At 32.6% G+C, this 21,984-nt stretch overlaps 1 long non-coding RNA gene across 1 annotated transcript; it reads left to right on the forward strand.

Annotated features, from left to right (window-relative positions):
* The first annotated feature begins 1,572 nt into the window (after window positions 1-1,572).
* LOC143074947 (uncharacterized) lies at window positions 1,573-18,127 on the forward strand. Its single transcript, XR_012978192.1, has 5 exons — window positions 1,573-1,714; window positions 3,287-3,541; window positions 6,681-6,767; window positions 11,637-11,756; window positions 13,157-18,127. It is a non-coding gene; the product is annotated as an uncharacterized LOC143074947 (long non-coding RNA).
* Window positions 18,128-21,984: the final 3,857 nt, after the last annotated feature.

The following is a 21,984-nucleotide window of genomic DNA, read 5'->3' on the forward strand; positions in this document are numbered from 1 at the left end:
CCTGAAATTTTCAGATGAATAAGACAACCCGTTGTTGGGTTGCTGCCCCTGAATTGGTAATTTTAGGAAAATTTTGCTGTTTTGGGTTATTATCTTGAATATTATTATAGATAGAGATAAACTGTAAACAGCAATAATGTTCAGCAAAGTAAGATTTACAAATAAGTCAACATGACCAAAATGGTCAGTTGAGCCCTTTAGGAGTTATTGCCCTTTAAAGTCAATTTTTAACCATTTTTCGTAAATCTTATATATCTTTTACAAAAATCTTCTTCTCTGAAACTACTGGGCCAAATTAATCCAAACTTGGCCACAATCATCTTTGGGGTATTTAGTTTAAAAAAAATTGTGACGTGATCTGTCATACCAACCAAGATGGCCGACATGGCTAAAAATAGAACATAGGGATAAAATGCAGTTTTTGGCTTATAACTCAAAAACCAAAGCATTAAGAGCAAATCTGACGGGGTAAATTGTTTATCAGGTCAAGATCTATCTTCCCTGAAATTTTCAGATGAATAAGACAACCCGTTGTTGGTTTACTGCTCCTGAATTGGTAATTTTAGGGAAATTTTGCTGTTTTTGGTTAATATCTTGAATATTATTATAGATAGAGATAAACTGTAAACAGCAATAATGAAAAGGTCAGTTTACCCCTTTAGGAGTAATTGCCCTTTAAAGTCAATTTTTAACCATTTTTTGTAAATTTTATTTATCTTTTACAAAAAATCTTTTCCTCTGAAACTGCTGGGCCAAATTAATCTAAACTTTGCCACAATCATCTTTGGGGTATCTTATTTTAAAAAGATTCTGTCAAACCGCCATGGTTAAAAAAAGAACATAGGTTAAAGTGCAGTTTTTGGCTTATAACACAAAAATCAAAGCATGAAGCGCAAATCTGACGGGGTAAAATTGCTTATCAGGTCAAGATCTATCTGCCCTGAAATTTTCAGATGAATCGGACAACCCGTTGTTGTGTGCTGCCCAAGAATTAGTAATTTTCAGGAAATTTTGTCCGTTTTCCATGATTTTCCTGAAAATTATTATAGATAGAGATTAACTGTAACAGCAATAATGTTCAGCAAAGTAAGATTTACAAATAAGTCAACATGACCAAGATGGTCAGTTGACCCCTTAAGTACAAATTGCCCTTTATAGTCAATTTTTAACAGTTTTCATGAATTTGGTAAATTTTGTTAAGTTTTTACAAAATATTTTCCTCTATAACTAAAGGGCCAAGTTTATTACAGATAGAGAAAATTGTAGGTATCAAGAACGATCAGTAAAGTATAATCTACAAACAAATCACCATCACACAATTTTGTCATGAATCCATCTGTTTCTTTTGTTTAATATGCACATACACCAAGGTGAGCGACACAGGCTCTTAAGAGCCTCTAGTTTTTAATGTGATCTTTTGAAAAGAATAATTTTTTCACAAAAAAATGCTTGATTTAGTTGTACTATAGGTGGTTGAATTTTCTCTGACTTGTTTGTTTACAAAAATCTTGAATTTCTGCAGGTATTTTTAAATATATTTTTTTGATTTTAACTTTACTAATTGTAGGAATCGTATTTACTGGTGACGTGACATAAGTTGAAATGGCTGCTGCTCTGGGGACAAACTTAGATGGAAGCTTGTGCGAACAAGATGAATACCATGATGCTCTTTGTCCGGAAGAATTGGAGGAACTTTGGCAGCTAGAGGATACAGGTAAATGTATTGATAATAAAATATATAAATATGCTAATAGACTGTCATCTGTAATGAAAATAATAAACACTGTTACAAGATTTACAAATATTTACTAATTATAACCCATTTCGGCGATTTGCTAGACGAGATTTTAAGCCATGTTTGCAAATCAAGAATTAATAGGAACTTTGGACAAACCATATGGATTCCCCCACCTGGGTATCGGAAAATGTAAAGTGATGCACAAGTCAGTCTGTCACTCATAAATTTGATTACCGGATGATTATTTTAGTATCGCTTGATCAAATTTTTACAAACGTCAGAAACGATAAAAAAAATAAAGGTCAAGTTCGATTTCGATGGTTTTGTCAGTTATTGCTTAAAAGTTTTTTCCTTTTTTTATGGAGCAACTATTTAATTTCAAGGGGTGTGAATTTTTTATGAGTAAGAATTTTTTTTTGAATTTTATGAAGCAATCAATCAAATATGTTTTTCAAAAAATGTTCTGATTTTCTCAAAATGTTCTGATTTTCTCAATTCTTTAAAAGAGGGACGAAAGATACCAAAGGGACAGTCAAACTCGTAAATCTAAAACAAACTGACAACGCCATGGCAAAAAATGAAAAAGACAAACAGAAAAACAATAGTACACATGACACAACATAGAAAACTAAAGAATAAACAACACGAACCCCACCAAAAACTAGGGGTGATCTCAGGTGCTCCGGAAGGGTAAGCAGATCCTGCTCCACATGCGGCATCCGTCGTGTTGCTTATGTGATTACAAATCCGGTAAATAGTCTAATTCGGTAGGTCAAATTCATGAAAAGGAAGGGGATTGTAGTTACGACGTAAGGAACATATCCGATATCATTTGTGAAACGGTTATTCCATAACGGTCAACCAACTCGTGATGGCGTCCGTAAAATTTACGAAGGGATGATTTCAACTTCACCATTTGGAACTCTTGGTTTAATAGCTTCCTTGTGAGCAGTAACCCTCTATCAAGAAAATCATGATAGGAAATGCAAGCACGGGAATATCGTATCATTTGGGAGATATATACCCCGTATGCAGGTGCTGCTGGAATGTTGCTACTTAGAAATGGAAAGTTCACAATTGGAAAGCTGAAATCATCTCTTTTGTCGTAAAGTTTTGTCTTCAACCGACCCTCATTTTCAATTTCTAGATGTAAGTCAAGATATGAAGCCGACTTAACTGTATCTGTAGTATCCTTTATCTCCAATTCGATGGGGTAGAATTTTTTAGTGAAAGAACGTCATCTATATAGCGGAAAGTAGAGTTAAAGGATATTGCTAACTTCTTATCTTTCTTCCTAAGAAGTTCCTGCATGAAGTCAGCCTCATAATAATAAAGAAACAAGTCAGCAAGGAGAGGGGCACAGTTTGTTCCCATTGGGTTCCCATTTAAGGTGTTAAATTTTATGGTTAAATGTCAATTGAACCTCTTAGTTAGAGATCGGTTACGAATGAACTAGGCGTGGTGAGCTAGTAAAAGAGGGGATGTCAAACTTTATCTTGAAAACTAGATTAAGACTACCATCGATCAAATGTAAAGAAAATATTTCAGAAATTCTAGACATAGCTGGTGAAATAGGAGGTGATTGGATGATTATAGGAATACAACTCGGCTACACCAGAGTTATGCTTAGTCATTTGGAAGAAGTTTACCCAAGACAACCAAAATGGAGGAACTTTATGATGATTGCTGAATGGTGTGATGTTGTATCACATCTTGGTTTGAATGTTAAACAATACCTTGCCAAGTGTTTAGCGGGCGCAGGACATGCCGACATTGCAGATGCTCTTGGTACTGACTACAACAGTAAGTAAAATAATATATACACAGCAATCACCAACACATTGGACAGCGCACCAAACCTTGCCATGCAACCACAAAAAAATCCCAGACATACAAGCAAGGAACACTAACAACGAATAATATATTTAAGTTAACCAAACGTCTTTCTTTTAAGAAATGTTGAAGTTGGTTTGCGCATTTGATTTCGTTGTTATATACTAAAATCTACACTTTTTGACTGGGGTGGGGGGAATACAACTAGAGGCTCTAAAGAGCACGTGTCGCTCACCTTGGTCTATGTGCATATTAAACATAGGACACAGATAGATTCATGACAAAATTATGTTTTGGTGATAGTGACGTGTTTGTAGATCTTACTTTATTGAACATTCTTGCTACTTACAATTTTCTATAATAAACTTGGCCCTTTACATACAAAGGAAAATAATTTTGAACTAGTTTGAATCTCGGTCTATTTCTGTAATTTATTCTTACATACTTTTGATTTTTTAACTCTGTATGCGTACATTGCCTATGAAAAAAATTTAAAATTGTTTGTATGCACATTGAACATCAAATTTATGTGACGTATATAATTTTTCTAACGTCAGACACTCAAATCAATCCATGTGTTCTTAGACAGTAGATGTTATTGTGTCCTGTTAAATTGTTCCCTTTAAAAAGTTTTGGATTCTCATATATTCTATGTATAATTTTTGGACTAGTTTGAATCTCGGTCTATTTCTGTAATTTATTCTTACATACTTTTGATTTTTTAACCCTGTATGCGTACATTGCCTATGTAAATTTTAAAATTGTTTGTATGCACATTGAACGACAAATTTATGTGACGTATATAATTTTTCTGACGTCGGACACTCAAGTAGATCCATGTGTTCGTGGATAGGTTTTTGTGTCCTGTTAAATTGTTCCTTTTAAAAGTTTTGGATTCTCATAAATTCTATGTATAACTTTTGGACTAGTTTGATTTCTGTAATTTATTCTTACATACTTTTGATTTTTTAACCCTGTCTGCGCTCATTGCCTATGTAAAATTTAAAATTGTTTATAATCCAGGTACTTTGGATAACTATTGTATGCACATTGAACGACAAATTTATGTGACGTATATAATTTTTCTGACGTCAGACACTCAAATCAATCCATGTGTTCGTAGATAGTAGATGTTGTTGTGTCCTGTTAAATTGTTATACGATGATGACTGATGTTCCCATATTTTGACTATTTTATTGATTGTGACTGTTTATTTAACGCATCATGTAAATGTAACGGAATTTGATGAGACTGTTATTAAAGTGAGAGGGTTAGCGCTATAGAACCAGGTTTAATCCACCATTTTCTACATTTGAAAATGCCTGTACCAAGTCAGGAATATGACAGTTCTTGTCCATTCGTTTTTGATGCGTTTTGTTTTTTGATTTTGCAATGTGATTATGGACTTTCCAAATTGATTTTCCTCTGAGTTCAGTATTTTTGTGATTTTACTTTTTCCTTAAGGGATCAACTGACCAGTTTGTTCATTTGACTTATTTTTAGATCTTACTTAGCTGAACATTATTGCTGTTTACAGTTTATCTCTTTCTATACTAGTATTCAAGATAATAACCAAAAAACGACAAAATTTCTTTAAAATTACAAATTGTTGCAGCAACCCAACAACCAGTTGTCAAATTCATTTAGATAGATAGATATTGACTTGATAAACAATTTAACCCCTCTCAGATTTGATCTTTTAAAAATGATTTGGTTTCAGAGTTATAAGCCCAAATCTACATTTGACCCCTATGTTCTATTTTTAACCATGACAGCCATCTGGGTTGGTTGGCCGGGTCACCGGACACATTTGTCAAACTATATACCCTAATAATAATTGTGGCTAAGTTTGGTTAAGTTTTGCCAAGTAGTTTTAGAGGAGAAGATTTTTGTAAAAGATTAAAAAAAAATTATGAAAAATTGTTTAAAAAAAATACTATAAAGGGCATGCGCAATAACTCCTTAAGGGGTCAATTAACCATTTAGTTCGTGTTAACTTATTTTTAGATGTTACTTTGTTGAACATTATTGCTGTTTCCAGTTTATCTCTATCTATAATAATATTCAAGATAATTACAAACAAGAGGCTCTCAAGAGCCTGTGTCGCTCACCTTAGTGTATGTGCATATTAAACAATGGACACAGATAAATCCATAACACAATTGTGTTTTGGTCATGGTGATGTGTTTGTAGATCTTACTTTACTGAATATTCTTGGTTACAATTATCTCTATCTATAATGAACTTGCCCAGTAATTACAGTGGAAAATATTTTCTAAAAATTTACAAAAATCTATGAAAAATGTTAAAAATTGAATATAAAGGGCAATAACTCCTTAAGGGGTCAATTTACAATTTTGGTCTAGTTGACTTATTTGTAGATTTTATTATGCTGAATATAGATAGAGATAAACTGTACACAGCAATAATGTACAGCAAAGTAGGACCTAAAAATAAGTCAACATGACCAAAATGGTCAATTGACCACCTAAGGAGTTATTGTCCTTTATAGTCATTTTTTAACAATTTTCATAAAATTTGTAAATTTTTACTAACATTTTACACTGAAACTACTTGGCCAAGTTCATTATAGAGACTCAGAGATAATTGTAAGCAGCAAGAATGTTCAGTGAAGTAAGATGTACAAACACATCACCATCACCAAAACACAATTTTGTCATGAATCCATCTGCGTCCTTTGTTTAATATTCACATAGACCAAGGTGAGCGACACAGCCTCTAGTTTAAACAAGATACTCCAATAATGATTGTGGCCAAGTTTAGTTAAATATGGACCAGTAGTTTCAGAGGAGAAATTTGTAAAAGTTAACGACGACGGCATAGGTACAGTTTCCAATTTGTTAGCCGGCATGACGTAAAAACAGCGAATCAAAGAATTCAACTTTATTTATAACTAATATAGGTAAATGTTGTTGATTAAAACTAACACCATTCCAAGTACAAAGCTTTTACCAATTTGTATTGAACTTCAAAGAAATATCGATAATCTTAATGACGCCTTTGCATAAGGAATGTTGTAATCTAGCATTTACATATGGTATGTATTTTCAATTGACTATTAATCAAATAATATTTTTGTACTTTTCAGTTGTAGGGAATTCATTAGAGGATATTTCCAAGCATGTTAAACATATATCGTTCGACAAGCCAATACCTAAGGTTTTGGGTATCATTGGTAAGACTTCACATTTTCTTATTTTAATTTTGAAAACCAGTTACCTTTATAATAATCGAAACAAGTTACAAAATGTAACGCTTTCAAATAAAGGAAAATTATATCATATTAACCTTATACACTTCTTGATAAATTTCCAATTGCGATTAATGTAGATTTTAAACGTGTGCCTGTGTATTTGTTTCCTTCAAACCAATGTCTTCCAAATTCAATCCAATCAAAATTTTTAAAACATTAACATTGGACCAAGTTATAGCTTGTAGTGATTTTGATTCCCGTATAATATTGCGTGTGGAACGACGTACAACTTTAGATAAGCTTTGAATTTTTAAGGATTCTGACTCATTTCCAATCTTAGTATAAATCTGTTGTGTCTGTTTTGTTCACGCATCGTTGTAAATATAACGGAATGTGATGCGACTGTCATACAAGTGAGAGGTTTAGCGCTATAAAACCAGGTTCAATCCACCCTTTTTAACATTTGAAAATGCCTGTAACAAGAAAAATACTAGTTGACCCCATAACTAAATTATTTAACCTAATCTTCAAAGAAGAAACATTTAGTTGTCGCTTTTGAATTGTTTTACATTGTCCCTTCGGGGCCTCTTATAACTGACTATGCGTTATGTGATTTGTTCATTGTTGAAGGCCGTACGGTGACATATAGTTGTTAATTTTTGTGTCATTTTGGTCTCTTGTGGAGAGTTGTCTCATTGGCAATCATACCACATCTTCTTTTTTATATTTCCTAAGGTGTGGAATGAAAGTTTCATTTCTTTAATACACAAAAAGGGCAATGAGTTGGACCCTTCAAACTACAGGGGAATTTCTATAACCTCTAACCTGGGAACATTATTTAATACAGTTATTTATATGAGAATTACAAACTTTGAATGAACACAACATTATTAGTGAACACAAATTGGATTTAAAGAAAAATCTCGTACATTATAAAATTGAGAATGGAAATGGGGAATGTGTCAAAGAGACAACAACCCGACCAAATAAAAAAAACAACAGCAGATGGTCACCAACAGGTCTTCAATGTAGCGAGAAATTCCCGCACCCGGAGGCGTCCTTCAGCTGGCCCCTTAGATCACATCTTCACTTTAAAATCTATAATAGAACCAAAGAAAAATAAGAATCATAAGGTGTTTGCTGACTTTGTTGATCTCAGGAAAGCATTTTTTGGCCTTTGATACAGTTTGGAGAAATGGATTAATTTATACCCTTTTGGAACTTATTTGAATTACCCTGTAAACCTTTTAATATAATGCATTCCGTGTAGTGAAGTATGGTGAATATGCACACAACATATGGATTCAGATCCCTTTGAACACTTGCAGTTTGAATTATACGTGTTGTTTATTCTTTGGTTTTCTATGTTGTGTCATGTGTACTATTGTTTGTCTGGTTTTTTTTCATTTTTAGCCATGGCGTTGTCAGTTTGTTTTAGATTTATGAGTTTGACTGTCGCTTTGGTATCTTTCGTCCCTCTTTTAAATTTATTAAAGATATTCTAGGAATAGCATCAAATGCTGCATGTTTAGTTGAGCTGAATAGATTGCCTTAATATACCAGAATAGAATCTTCATCAATAAAATTTTGGATTTATATACTAGAGTCAAATAATTCTCTTGCCCTAAAAATATGCAAAGCAAATGGAAAAACCAACTCTTAAATAATAAATATGAAAAATAGTATTTCAATTTATCTGTTTCCTATTGATATAAAAAGTAAAAACACAAAAAGACTGAACTCCGAGAAAAATCCAAAAGGGAAAGTCCAAAATCAAAAGGCAAAATCAAAAGTCCAAACACATCAAACAAATGATAACAACTGTCATATTCCCAACTTGGTAGAGGCATTTTCTAATGTAGAAAATGGTGGATTGGACCTGGTTTTATAGCTATCTAAATATCTCACTTCTATGACAGTCGCATCAAATTCCATTACATTGCCAACGATGCATGAGCAAAACAAACATACTCAAAGAGTAAAAATGTCAAAAATAGGGGTACAGCAGTCAATATTGTGTTATAATCTTAATATCACTATAAAAACAACAAATGTAACGAAGAAGCACAAAAAGGCATACATCAAATCAAAATATATTTAAAACCCATTCAAGAGAGAATCAATGATATAGCCTCTCAGAAGCAAGGGACTGACATCAATCAAATTAAAAAAATAAACTTTTTAATATATCAATTCTAAATAATAATTCCCCAACAATATTAAAAATTTTGTCAACTATTTGAATGAATGCTTGTTGGTGAGAAACTCATTAGTAAAAGGTACTTGATTTTTTTCTAATAATTTACATGCTTTTTTTTATATTTTCTGATAATTATCCACTGTCACTCCTTCATTGTATATTATATGTTATTTAGGTCTCAGACAGGGTATATACTGTGACATTCCCGGCTTAGAGTTTATATCCCCTGAGCCGAAGGCGAAGTGGATATCAGCACTAAGCCGGGAATGTCACAGTATATACCCTGTCTGAGACCTGAATTACTGTAAATTCAGAAATTATTGCGTGCACTTATTATTGCGATTTTGTCATTTTAAACTTGAATGCGATTTTAATTTTTACGATTTTGAGAAAAGTCATGCTTAATTCAGGTAAAATATTACAAAATGCGAGTTTTAATTATTGCGTTTAAAACTCTGTCGCATTATTCGCAATAATAAAAACCAACCTGATATGTTCGGCATACGTGAAGGATTTTCTAATTTGCTGTGAACATAATTTTATCGTGTATGTAATAATTTGTAATAACACTTTTAACATTAAATTCAAGTATCAAAAGCGTTAATTGCGTGATTTGTATCAAAAATGTATTATTGATTGAAGCACGTCATTATTTTCCCTCTGTGAGCCTCTGACAGTCTGATAGCTTTTGACTACGTCACATAGTAACCGGTGTTATGATGACGTTTTTGAGGTTCCAATTGGGGATAAAAACGTCGTATATACCCCGGCAGTTTCCTGAATATATACTGACATCTCTGTGTTGTTATCCAATCACTAACCTCGACACATTTGTAATCCGTAATATATGTTATTGTAGTTTGTCTTTAATTTGTTGCCATAACCTTTCATTGTTAATGCGTTAGTGCCAATAAAGTTATCTTATATGCTCCGTCAAAATATGAAATAAGATTTTTTGCTAAAATCTGCCAAATCTCCGCAATAAAGCAAATATAATGATAACATCGTACAATAGCTCTAGTACAAAAGGACACGTTTTAGCTCACCTGGCCCTGCCGGCCAAGTGAGCTTTTCTCATCACTTGGCGTCCTCGTCGTTGTCGTCATCGTCGTCGACACCATCAATCAGCGCATATTCAACATCATGCAATGAATTTAGTGTAAAGATGTCATTAAAAGTCAGAGAAAAACATTACTTTGTGCAATGCCATGATACGGGTATCGATGATTATAGATTCCCGAAATTGTATATGTATATAACAATAAATTTTTACTTTGCTTTTAATTTACTGATAACAAAACAGCATTTCCGTGAAATAGAGGATGTGCTATCCCGTTTGAAATACGTTTTCTACTGGTACAACCAAACTTCAAAACAAAAATCTTTATATCTATGGAAAAAAAAACAGTAAAGTTTTTATTTAATTTATGGTAACGAAATCCATGGCTCAATAATTCAATAATTTACCAGTCATACATAAGTTACGTTCGTTAAAATAAAAAAAAAACGTCACAATAGCTGATACGGGCATAGCAAACGAGCTGTGAAATGTAAACACTGTAAGGTGGTGCCACGGATATGGACATAAAAGAACGAAAATATCAGTAGTACCAAATATAGCATTTTGTCGGGCATAATATCATCAAGTATCAATCTGTACAAAAAATCCTAACAAACAAAAAAACATTACGGGATTAGCAACACTGATGGCCCTAATTTAACCAAACGTAGCCACGCTCAGCATTAGAGTATCCAGTTTTAAAGATGTGTCCTATGACCACGCTTGTAAACCAGATTTCAGAAATTAAAAAGATTTTTTCTACAAAATGTTTTTTTAGGGGTTAATATTCAACAGCATATATAGTGTATTGCTCAATAGCAAAAATCTAAATACATATTAAGTTCATTAGATCTCATTCATTCTGTGTCAGAAACCAATGATGTGGCAACTACTTAATCACAATCCAAATTCAGAGCTGTATCAAGCTTGAATGTTGTGTCCATATTTGCCCCCAAATGTTAAGGGTTCGACCACTGCGGTTGTATAAAGTTGCGCCCTGCGGAGCATCTGGTTGGTTATCATATTACATATTCTTAAAGATAGTCAGAGATTATTTATGTACAGCAATAATGTTGAGGAAATTACGATCTACTATTGTCCATTGACCTCTTCAGGAGTTATGACCCTTTAAAGTCTTCTCTCTGAACTTTATTGTAATCTTTTACAAAAATCTTCTCCACTAAATCTACTTGGCCAAATTGAAATAAACTTAGTCACAATTTTGAATAGGATATACATTGATTGAAAATATATCCGATGACTCTCTTATCGAATCAACATGGCCGCAATGACTAAAAATAGAACAAAGGGGTAATTCACTATGAAAATTTATGGTCACAACTTGGAAAACTTATTTAAATAATGATAAGGGGTCTTCAGTATTTATCGTAAGACTACAATGGGATGACGTGCTTTTAATTTAACTTCTTAGACAAATTAAACCTCAATCTTTATTAGGGTGTTTAATACTATTAATTATGATATAACCTTATTTTACATGATTTCCAAACCAACTGTAGATACAGATGAGCCACACAGGCTCTTAGAAGCTTCTAGTTTTATTTACTCATTTTGTATTTTTTCTTAATAGATATGACTGTAATTGAAAAGTCTTTAGGAAAAGCATCCCAAGCACGGTTTGAACTTAGACTAAGTGGACCATTGGAAAATCAGGAACATATCAGAGCAATTGAGTGGCAAGAACAGTCAGGTATTTAATAAAAACAAATGTTACCTCGCTAGTACTAAAATCCATGAGGTTCCATTTTATAACACACCATGTATTAGTTTTAATGACTGTCATTGTGTTACAACTGCACAATTACCTATTTTTTAACTGAATATTTACAAACAAAATGTTTTTTGATTTTACCCCGACCTCAATTAAAATAAAATGCTGTATATAATATCTTTATCGGAACCAACTTGACTTAATCTATCCTTTCCTCATATATGTGTTATACGATACGTCGATTCGGATACTCCAGCAAATACTTGATTAATGCAAATTCTCTATTATGTGTTACTGCTATCAACCTATCGACGTAATCTCTGGGCTACCAATCGGTTGCAATTTAAAGGTCTTTTTATATATATATATTCAATTCAATTCAAAGCTTTATTTATAGTCGGCATGTTACATAACAAATAAACATAAGCTCTCTGAGCTTTTGTAACCGACAAATACATACATTTACATAATAATCATATACAATACAAATATTAAAACATAAAAGACATAGAATATACATTCCATACACATTAAGGCTGCACTATTTTAATATTATAATTATACTAAACACATACATAAGCATAAACACTAAAAGCAAACATAAAAAGTAAAGCACAGCATTCACAAATTATAAAAGGCTAAGCAAACAGTCTCAAAATACAGCACTATTATGTTTCAAGCTGTAACATAAAATAAATAAAATTAGGAACATGCATTGCAATGGCATGAGTTGCCATTCCATGGGTTTATTAGACTCTTGTATTGGGTAAAAGATGTTTCAGTTCTAAAGTGGTTTGGCAACTCATTCCATAGTTGGCAGTAGAATATTTGAAAGATTTCGAGCCATACCTTGTTGTTTTTAGGTCACACCATCACACCTCCTGTAAGTTTATCTGGCATATTTCTTTCGTTCATCTATTTTTTAGCATTAAATCACTCAACGAAATTGTTGACCCTTGTTTAACTTTCAATATGGAAATCATTTTCTTTAAATAATTGACTACAGAAATCCTAGAACATACATATGCGTAACTCATCTCCAGGTATGGGGGTTACATTTTGAAGTTCATATCAATACGAATTCCCCCGATGTCGAAGTATTCACTTGTAAATACATCAGCTATATGTTTGAACTTATTACTAATAGTATGACGAACTTTTCCAAAATAAATTCTTTTAAGTTATAACGAGATATTATTTCAAATTCACCTTTTATTAATACTTAAAACGAAAACAAAAAATTGTATTTCAGATTGTTGTCTAATTCGTAGCTAATGTCCACATCCATATATTTCCAGCTTAGACATCTATTACTGGCATATAGCAAATATAGTTATAACACACGGTGAAATTATTTTGTTCTCTATTTATCTTTTCAGATGAAGTCGTAGATACTGAAGATGTTTGGTCAATGGAAGACATGAAAGTTGCTCTTCCAAATACATCTTTTGATGAAAGAGAAACAGCTTTATCAAAATTATTGTTAGATTTATCACTCAATCAGTATTATCCTGCAAAGATAGTTATGTCTGACATTCAGGAAATAAAACATAAACAAGAGCTTGATGAAAAAAATTTGCCGTGGAGTCTTCTGAACAAAATTGTAATGCTCAATTACAATGCACGGGAGGAAGATCTTAACAGTTTATTTAAAAAGGCAATATCCAAGAATTATGACGATTATGACGATTCTGATACAGACTCGGACGACGGCCTATTTGAGGACAGAACAATCAACTATATAAATCCAATGGATCTTTTTTATGCAACATATCTGTGTTGTCATCCCATACTCAAACAAGATATTATTTCAAAGATGTATGACTGTAAACTTGCTATTCCGTTCATTTATACAGATTATAATCAACAAGTGACCCTGTCACAATGGGCTTTACGGAAAATTTTGATTGATAAACGTTTAGATGACAAAATCTTACAAATCGATCCTTTGCAACATGACATTAAAATTGTTTCATTTTTAAGAATAGGATCATTAAGCATGTCGAAGTCAAAAATCATAAATGAAATCCTTCATGATAAGTACCATCCAACTTTTTTTAACAGAGATTGTCATTTAGGAACAACTTCTCGTAAGGTAGCAGATGGTATTGTTGAGGCATCCTGGTTTATTCCATCTGGGCGAGAAACTGATATTTTCAATGATATCATTATGGTTTTGAATTTAAGAGGTGACAGCATGCACTACAGTAAGATCAGCGAAATTGTATTCAAACTATCTCAGGCAGTAGTTGTCCATATTGATGTTGAACAATTATCATCAACACATGTGAGAGATGCCTTAATGGCTGTTCATAATTATAACATTCCAGTCATATATGCCCTCGAAGCAAATAACATGTCTGGTAAAAATCCTGCTGACATCTGGAAGTCATATAAAGCTAGTATAAAAAATTATAAAACACAGATCAAAGTTCTAAACTTAAAAACATTCAAACAAACTAAGAGTTCATCAGATATTACAAAGGAAATGAGATGCTTTATCATTGATTCCTTACAGAATAAAAGCCCTCTTAAATTGATTAACCTTACCAAAAAAATAAGTTTTACAGATGAAAAACTGATTGGTGAATGTCGTCTAAGCAAGCGACTGGCAGGTGTTGTTATGAAAGAAATTGCAAACTTAGAACCTACAGAAAAAGCAAGTATACTTCCGCTTCAAGGTCGCCCATGGTCTTCCTGGTGCTCTGACCTGAAGAAAATGTTTAAATCAATGTCGGACGTTGAGCAAGATCATCTGAAATCTAGCATGGATTTGGTGAGGACAGAACAAGTACATAATCTGGATCATCTCCATAAATTTATGGCATTATTTATTCATTACTTAGATTTTGAGTCCAATGAGAATATGGAAAAAACTGTTTTTTTCTTAAACTGGATTAAGATATATTTAGATGAAAAGAGTAGACGTGTTGTACCTCATCTTATATCTAAGTATCAGCAATGTTGCCTATGCCTTCGAACTGCCGTTGAAAATCACAGAATCAATGAAGTGGAGAATCTCAGGATGTTAGTTGATAAGGCAGAACAGGGTTTGGTTGAGGCTACTTTTGGTCTAGAGCATTTGATAAGAGAATTGGGACAGATTTATGAAGCTGTTAAGATTAAATCTGCCTATACTAACTCATCAGTTGAAAAATTTCCTGAATTAGTAAGCAAACTCATTCAGTGTGGTTATCCTCTGGAAATAATGAATGGAGATACTGCTTCTGTTCCTTTACTGTGGGTTGAATCGGTCATGGGGCAGCTTCAAAAAGATTTAGGAGATAGAAAACTTTTAGTGATTTCAGTTTTGGGTATTCAAAGTTCTGGAAAGTCTACTTTACTTAACGTGATGTTCGGAGTACAGTTTGCAGTCAGTGCTGGACGTTGTACAAAGGGTGTTTTTGCGCAACTTGTAAAGGTACAAGAGGGAACGTTGCCTTATGATTATGTTCTCATAATAGACACTGAAGGCCTGAGAGCACCGGAATTAGGAGATCAAAAACAAACCCATGATAATGAATTAGCTACATTTGTTCTTGGTTTGGGCAATATCACAATTATCAATATCAAAGGCGAAAATACGCAAGAAATGGAAGATGTTCTTCAGATTGCTGTTCATGCATTTTTGCGATTAAAAATGGCAAATAGTAATATAGACATGAAACGAACGTGCATATTTGTACATCAGAATGTGCCTGCAGTCGACGCTGCTACAAAAATGATTCATGCTCGACAGAAAATGATGGACAAGTTAGACAAACTAACTTGTGAAGCAGCGAAACAGGAAGGTATTGCGGATATTAATTCCTTTAGTCAAGTTATCGAAGTAAATCATGATACACACATGTGGTACTTTTCGGATCTGTGGTCCGGTGACCCCCCAATGGCTCCTATTAATGTAGGTTATAGTAGAAATGTACAAGATGTCAAGCGACAGTTATTGTTTGATTTTGGTAGAAAGAGAAAAACATTTTTGACCATATCCGAAACAACAACTCAAATGAAAGACTTGTGGTATGGTATTTTATCAGACAATTTTGTATTCAGTTTCCGAAATAGTCTCGAAGTAAAAGCATATCATACAATGGATGAAAAATTTCATAAGCTTATGTGGGATATAGAATTGGAAATGCATCGTTTTGTGCAGAAAAAAGCAAATTTTCAAATTGTACGATGTGCAAATAACGAAATGTTAGAAAAGGAGACCAACACACTCTTAAATACCTTGAATTCAATTCTTCACCAACAATTGCAAGAAAAAACTAATTTGTGGAATAAGTTTATTGAAAATTGTCCTCTTCAAGAAATAATGGAACAATGGAGACAAAATAGAATTTTACATTTAACAGAAAATGTGAATGACCTTGTTCGAACTGGTGAAAAAAAAATACGTAAACTAAAAGCCCAACAAGCTGCAAACCTAGTCAGTATAGAGAAAAGATCAGTCCATGAATTGGAACTACGACTCAAAGCAGAAGCTTTGGCAAATCAATTTAAAGAAAAATCGCTTTCGGATGGAGAACTAGAAAAAATATTTAATGTTTTTTGGGATAAAAGCATCAGTGGAGCGGAACACTCAAATACCCCTGATAAGCGTTCGGTGGCAGATGAGATAGAAAAAGTGTTATTCGACCTTTTTAAAAGTGATACGAGTCTTTTAAAGAAGAAAACGAAAAGAAAAGCAAAGGTTGTATATACTAAAATGAACATGCTTGAAAACTCGATTTCTCCTAATGAACTGAAAGATAAAGATATAAGCATATCACAAGCTTGGTACAAAAATATCTTAAATTTTAAAGTAAAAAAAGAGCAGTGCAAAGAGCATGCATCAAATATTATCAACATGATACTAGGGAAAATCGATAACTTCTTAGAAAGCGTAATATATGAAGACAGTCCATTTGAAAGCACCCATGCTAAAGAGGTATTCATGATATTCATTGAAAGCATTAAATCTCATAATGCTGGAATTGATGATACACATAGCTTTACATTTACTGCAGCATTACGTATCAAATTGGCAGTTCATGTAACACGATATATAACTATTGTTTTCACAAATATGGATAAAAGATACGAGGCAAACCACAACATTATCGCACAGATAGAGGACTATAAAACTTCTATTTGGCATTATTTTAGAGGTGTGTACAAAAACATTCAAGATGATATTACAACAGCAAACATGATAACCCGCCAACTTGAAATAATTGTAAAAAGTGAAATTCAAGAGAATCTACCCTTACAAGTTGTAGACACCATTGTCACTGAACATTTTTTTACAAAACATAGCTTAATACTCGCAGTGATGGAAGATCTTACGAAAAGAGACGATTTTCAAAGTTTTTACCGTTACATTAATGACGCCGAAAACTTTACTTTGAAATGGGTAACAAAATTTACCAATGATCGTATGTTTGAAACCAGCGGTAAATCAAGTAGTAGGTACATGGTTATTGTACGAACATTAATTGATGTTTATTTAAAAGAAATAAAGCAAAGCGCGGATACTGCAACGTTTGTTTCTAAAAACCACAACCCAAACAAGTGGTCATTTCCGAAGCACGTTATTTGGAAAAAAACATTTGAGCATAATCTCTCTAAATACCTTCCTATTCCACTGACTGCTTTTTCTTTTCTTGAAAATCAGACGGGTGTGGATTTTCAAAATCTTCATAAATGTTTAGTCAATCAGCTAAAGGATATTAGATGTAACCTTCTGCGGGAATTTCGTGACGAGTCACAACATCATGTTATTTGGAAAGGCGAAAATCCTTGTAAAACCATTTTTGATAAGTTGTGGGGATGCAATGAAAGATGCCCATTCTGCAAAGAGGTTTGTGAAAAGACTAAAAGACATATATTTGAGAATCATTCTTGTATTCAACATAGGGTACCAGGTATTGTTGGTGTTCGAAGACGTGAATCAAAAATAATGTCATGGGAGTCTTGTAATTATAAAGTGCACTCAAATCATACATTCAGATGTGATGTTGTCGATAAACGTTGTCAGAAATATGGCGAATGCAAAGGAAAAGGTGCAGAAGGGGCATCACATTTTTACAGAGACTATAAAAGGCTTATTCCTAATTGGAAAATTGAACCGTCTTCTTTGATGGATTCGTCTGCATACTGGATGTGGTTTGTTTATACATACCGTGCCGAACTGTCCGTATCATACAACTATATAGTTCCAGCAAATATTTTGAAATGGGGACGTATTACTAAAACAATGGCTATCGAATCTCTTAAAACACCAGCATTTATGCTACTTTAATAGAGTTAGATCGTCAGTGAAGTGAGGCAGCCAATGGGATATTACCATTCAAATGCTAATGCAAATTATTATATTGATTATTGTTTTACTGATCTGTTGTTGGTTGCTTACTTTTCTAGCATGTAACTTTTTCTCCTCTTAAACTAATGAATATAAATGGAACGCAAATTAGCAATAAATGTACTATACAGAATTTGTAATTTTGGTGCCAATCGATTAGTGAACGTTGCCGAGACTAATAATGTGTTTAAGGTGGCTGTGATAATGGACTATCTATCTATCGATTGTGGAAACCTCTGCAGACTTTTCCATATGACCAACACAAATCTTTGAGAAAAATGTCATTCGTCATTTTCTAATTCATATGATGTATTTCATGAAGGAATTGTTGTTGTGAATTCATGTGCTGAAAGACTGACAATAAAAACACTGATTGAATGGGATTAATGTTAATTATGTCCTGCCACAGATCATCTCGTTTGTCTTGTAAAAGATTACAGGATACCAGTAGTAGGTAAATGTCCATCTTAATATCATACTGCAGAACATAAGTCAATAACATATTTGGCGGAAGTCCTTGTACAATTTCACACAAAAACCTGCGAGATATTTCTAACATTGTAAGTTCTGTTTGAGCCAAATTGTTCCATAATTCACAAGCTTTGCTGTTACATATTTGAAGTATAATCTTTGAACACGTCAAATGTTTAAAATTGATGGATGAATTCAAGATTGTAGAGCTGAAGCACACATTCTATGTCTGGTTCATTGATCTAACTCTTCAGTTCAGAAGAATGCCGACATGTTTGGCAGACGTCATGTGCGGTATGATGTCATTATTTATATAATTATTAATTTCATAATATAAATTTACAATATATGTTTGTCATCGTTTTTACCTTTATAAGAATGATTTTTTGTGGATTGAATCAGTCATTCAAATTATTTTCCTTTGTTTTATACAATCAATATTGACATTATTTTCCTTAATACAACTTTACACATACAATTCACATGTTATCGAACTCTAGCTGAGGGGTTAAATTGATGTTCACATGAATGCGGATTCAATGCAAGTTTATAATTCACTACCAATATTTCTTAGCTTAAATTGGCAAAATTGAATCATACTGGCTGCTAAAAGCAAATAATTATTTCACTATTTCACTTTCATTAATGATTGATCAAAAACAATTATATATTAGATTTTTTATACAGCTTCTAGCTAGTGTCCCTTTAAATTTAGCCAAGTACATTCATTTTCCAATTTCAAATTTTATAATTAGTGGTATCGACTTCAAATGGAAAGGTGGTCTTTTTTTACCTAGTCTATGTTTCTTCAGATTGTCAGTCCGTTTAATTTCGTCCAAGTTTTTCCAGGCAAACCCTTCTTAAAATAAACAGATATTCATAAAATATGTATTCGTTTTTGTATGGTTTGAAAGAAACAAAGCGCTTTTTCTCTGTAGATATGATATAAACCAAATGTTATGGTCACCTTACAGGCATGTTGTCGCTGGAATGTACTGTTATCAAAGGTACCAGGATTATAATTTAGGATGCCAGACGCCTGATTCGTCTACATAAGACTCATCAGTGACGCTCATATCAAAATATTTATAAAGCCAAACAAGTATAAAATTGAAGAGCATTGAGGATCCAAAATTCCAAAAAGATGTGCCAAATATGGCTAAGGAAATCTATGCCTGGGATAAGAAAATAATGTTTTTTCGAAAAAAAGTTTTGTAAACAGTAAATTTATAAAAATGAACACATTTATATTGATATTCTTGTTAACACTGAAGTGTTGCCTACTGGGCTGATGATACCCTCAGGGAGAAAACGTCCACTAGCAGCAGGTAGCTTCAGCTGTAGTCCAGTCGATCTAGCATAAATTTGATCCTAACCTTGAAGTAATTGCAACAGAAGATTTTGAGTTTTAATCTTTAGCATTATACCCCAAATATACACAGAAAAAAGTTCAACAAAATCTAACTTAATCAAAGAGCTGATAGCTCTGAAGTGGAAGAAGGTGAATAAAAAGTAACTTGAATTACCATAAAAGCAGCCCCACTTACCCAGGCTGCTTTGTTCCATTATTGTTAAAATGTATTTTTTTCTTCAAACAAGAAAAGGTCATAAGTACATGGATTTCCCATCCGTACAATCATTTTCTATGTTCAGTTGACTATGAAAATTAGGTTAAATCTTTAATTTGGCAGTAAAATTTAGAAGATCATATCAAGAGGAACACATGTGTACTAAGTTTCAAGTTGATTGGATTTCAACTTCATCAAAAACTACCTCGACCTTAAACTTTATAACCAGAAGCAGGACGGACGGACAGACTAGAAAACATATTGCCCATAAATGGAGCATAAAAATAGTAAGACTTGTTACATACCCGCCAACTTTTGAAAGTTCCCATATGGGTTTTTACCGCACAACAACAATTTTAAAGGTTACAATTTTTAGCGACGTATTTTGCAAGATCTGGATTGTCTAGAAAAAGTGTCATATTTGTACGATGAACTTACATGCCTTTTCCTTAAGTCTGTTTGCATGATTCTAGTTATATATTAAATCAGTAGAAAAAATATACATGAAGCTAGCAGACCAGGGTTTATTTTCCAGATTAAGAATATTAGATGCTTGTTGAAATTTCCAATTTTGAATAATGCACAAAGATGGACCTTTAACATGTTGGGAACAACACTCCAAATGAGGGTAACTAACTGGAAGATCATCACAACCCACTGTAAAAAATGAGCACAAAAAAAGTCATTTATATTCATATTATTTGATGAAACTTTTCCCCAAGAACTATGCATCTATTAAGTACTGAATGGTCAAAACATCATGTTTTTTATCGACATAAATTTTGTCGTAAATGTAACCAAATGATGTAGAAATTGTGTTTTTTCTTCAAATTTCCATCAAATTGTGATGTTTATAGTTCCCTTATTGCCTCTCTATTTGAATAAAATAAAATAATAAGAAGAATCTGTTTCTTGTTTTGTTTTGTTTTTGACAAATGATTGTTCACTGCTTGCAAATGAATCATTATATTTATATATCTTATCTGTATATATTTTTGTTCATGTCTCCATCTCCTTATCATTTGTAAATGTTTAGACAAATAAGAAAGAAATAAGCTCCACATGTATATTTGCAACATCGTAAATTAATTAAAAAAATAACATACACTAGCACTAGTACTGCATGGATTTTAAGCATTATGAAAGTCATATTTGTAGAAAGCTTAAAAAGACTTAAAAACAGTGTAAAATGTTTTGCTATTTCTTAGCTTACACATTAAAATCTAATATATACTAACATTTACAAATTTAAATTTCAAGATTTTACTAGGAATTCATCTAACTACTAGACCTTTTATTAGTCTAGTTGCACATAATGTATGTTAACTTCTAATCAGACAGAAACAAATTTATCATATAAACTTCAATGTAATCCTTGAAAGGAGGTCTAGATTGCTAAAATAATTTATAAATTTTAATTTTTTTATTTGTCCAAAATCATTTAAATTCATTTAATCAACATCATTTTATGATTATTTGATTAAAATATTAATCATTTATATTCTTTTTACAATTTACATTTTTGAAAGCAAAATAACTGGAAACAGGCTAAAACAAAGGGAAGTAACAAAAAAGTATTTCAATATTCCCAATACACATCGTTTTGATAACACAACAGCAGTTAGCCGGAGGTAAACATCGTTGATTACCAGTATGTTTGACACCCAAGCTGTCAAGTGAAGCCATATAATAATACATCTTCTTTGATGTTCAGGTAAAATTTAACACAGGTGTCAATTACACCCGTACAGTAGTAAGAAATGATCAAATATGGCGTCTGAAAATTTTCATTCATGAAATATTTCATACACGGGAGTTTTTTCTCCTA

Source organism: Mytilus galloprovincialis, chromosome 5 (genome assembly GCF_965363235.1).
Source record: "Mytilus galloprovincialis chromosome 5, xbMytGall1.hap1.1, whole genome shotgun sequence".
NCBI lineage: Eukaryota > Metazoa > Mollusca > Bivalvia > Mytilida > Mytilidae > Mytilus > Mytilus galloprovincialis.